We start from the raw sequence: 2,987 nt of genomic DNA on the forward strand, positions 1-2,987 counted from the left end.
TACCACCTAACTCCAGTCAGAATGGCAATTATCAACAACTCAAAAAATAACAGCTGCTGGAGAGGGTGTGGCGAAAAGGGAACACTTCTACACTGTTGGTGGGAGTGTAAACTAGTGCAACCTCTGTGGAAAGCAGTGTGGCGATTCCTAAAAGCTCTAAATATCAACCTCCCATATGACTCTGCAATCCCCCTACTGGGAATATACCCTGAAGAACTCAAATCACTCTATAAAAAAGATACCTGCACATGTATGTTTATTGCAGTGTTGTTCACAATAGCAAGAACCTGGAAACAACCATGCTGCCCATAGAAAGAGGACTGGATTAAAAAAATGTGGTACATATACACAATGGAATACTACGCAGCCATAAAAAAGAACAAAATCATAAATTTCGCAGCAACCTGGATGGAACTAGAGTCTATAATACTGACTGACCTCTCACAGAAACAATGATCCGAGTATCACATGTTCTCACTCATATAGTAGACCTTGAACATCCAATGGAATACTATAAGAAAATGACTGATAGTACTTGGAAGCTATGGGGGGGGAGGGAGATGGGATTAACAGTAGCAAATATCTGTCTGGGGATGGGGAAACACCTCTTATCAACAGGGTGCCTGAATGAAACATACTTGTACACCTAACACTTAACTGTACCCCCACAAAACCATAATAAAAAATATTGAAAAAAAAAATTGTGTATTTATTCTTACACATTTAAACTTCAGCCACCTTCAAAGTACTCTCAGGTCAATGCAATACACCTATAAAGATGCTTTTTCCACTGCAGTTTTGATGACGTTTTAGCACTTCTGCTGTTTTTTGTTCTACCTCTTTCACATCAGGAAAACATTTCCCTTTGAGGACATTTTTCATTGGGAAAACAAAAAAAGTTGCTTGGGGTGAGATCAGGTAAATAGGGAGGGTGCGACATGGGGGTCATGCTGTTTTTGATTTAAAAAATTACTGAATATTCAATGTTGTGTGGGCAGGCACATTGTCATGGTGGAAGAACCAGTCACCTGTGTGCCACAATTCAGGACATTTCTTCCACAAGTTGTGACACAACTTCTAAAAATTTCCAGATAAAAAGTTGGGTTGATCATTTGATCCAGAGGAACATAATTTGAGTGTACTACAAGGGGATTGCCCTCCAGGAGATAATTCCGGTTTTTTGTTTGCTTTTTTGTTGTTGTTTCCCTTGTATTTATTATGCTATTCCCTCTACTTAAAAATATATACATATATATCTTTGAGATTTTTCCATTCTAAAAAAAGCAAAATGATATTTACTGTCATAGACTGGTATACTGATGATTAAATGGAAAAGTATAACTGGGAATAATATTTAAATGGTTTTTGGAAGCCATCTTACACTTAGGATTTATAGAATGAATCCTTTCAATGGTGCCATAAACAGCAAATGATACTCTCAGATTCAGATATTTGAAGAGCAAATTTTAAATTACAGAATCAGAATTATTTATGAAACTAGACAAGCAGAATGGAATTAGAGTTTTAACTTAAAATAGGAATATCAAGAACTCTGAAAGGTACCAAACAACTTTTTATAAAGCCAGTCACTATTCTTGATAGTTCCAAAATAATACTTATTTTCTCACAGTGCTGTAAAGAAGAAAGCACTTATGAGGTTGTAGTACAAGTAAGGCAAAACATCAAAGCGGATACAAGTACATATTACTGTGTTCTTATGAGGCTCATCATTGTAAGAACAAAGAATATTTTCTAGAGTGAATATATCAAATTGAGCTTTGCTAAGGATGGTAACCTGAAATGAATTTATATAGGCAGTTGAAACCTTACCTACAGAATCAGTGCTATTTGATATAGGGATTGCTAATGCAATCTTCAGCCCCTGTGGTTATTATGGCTTCCGGAGCAGAACATTCCCAAACATTCAACCCCATTGATCCATTCCATTCAGCAGAGTAGGGTGATCTTGCTAAAATAATACTAGATTAGAAACAGCAACTTAACATCAGAACAAGCACAATTTGCTTCCCAAACATGCGGATTGATTTCCTTGTAACTGAACATGTAGTACTGCATTATATATTGTTTTCTATTTTTCAGAGATCGTTGTTTTTCTTGTATCTACCTCCCTACCACATATGCCTGCATACTAACAATAGCACATAACTACAGGGGAAGTCCGATGTGGTGCCTCCATTCACATTAAGTCACAAAAGAGAAAGGAAATGCTCTCATACTATTGCCCCTCATTCAGAGTTTTCCCAGGTAATACTCAGAAACTTCTCAGACAACAAGGGTCTGCGTCGCTAAACCCTTGCTTGAGATCTGATAAGATCTGAAATATAAAGGGCTTTTTAGGCTAAATGGGCTTAGTTCTTTTCATAATCTCCAATTGATCAGGCCCCCAAACAAGGTCTTGAGTTTTTTATAATGAAGACCCTAATGATAATTTAGTCATTTGAAACTTAGCCAAAGAAATTTTTACTGCTAATTATGGGAATTTTTTTACTTAACACTTATTTTATACCTACTATGAACTAGGCATTGTTCTCAGTTCTTTATAAATATTAACCAATTTAATTTCATAAACCTGTGAGATAGCTACTATTGCAGCAGTTTCACTAAAGAAGAAATTGAGGCACAGAGAGATTAAGTAATTTGTGCAAGGTCACAAAGATAGTAAGTGGCAGAGCTGAGATCTGAGCTCAGGTTTGGGCTTAAACTAAGTTAACTACTGTCTTCTGCTGCCTTTCTGTTAAACTCCTCTGACACTTCAACCATGCTACAGAGCAGGCCTCCCTTTCTCTTGATAGTCAAATGCTATCAAGGGAGACCCAAAACAGCCTGGAATTTGTTTATTAAAAACTGTGTATTTATTCTTACATGTCTATTTTATTTATTTATTTTGAGTTGGAGTCTCCCTCTGTCGCCCACGCTGGAGTGCAGTGGCATGCTCACGGCCACCCCACTGTCGACCTACTGGGCTC

Source organism: Carlito syrichta, unplaced genomic scaffold, assembly GCF_000164805.1.
Source record: "Carlito syrichta isolate Samal-C Ts95f unplaced genomic scaffold, Tarsius_syrichta-2.0.1 Scaffold147589, whole genome shotgun sequence".
Taxonomy (NCBI): domain Eukaryota; kingdom Metazoa; phylum Chordata; class Mammalia; order Primates; family Tarsiidae; genus Carlito; species Carlito syrichta.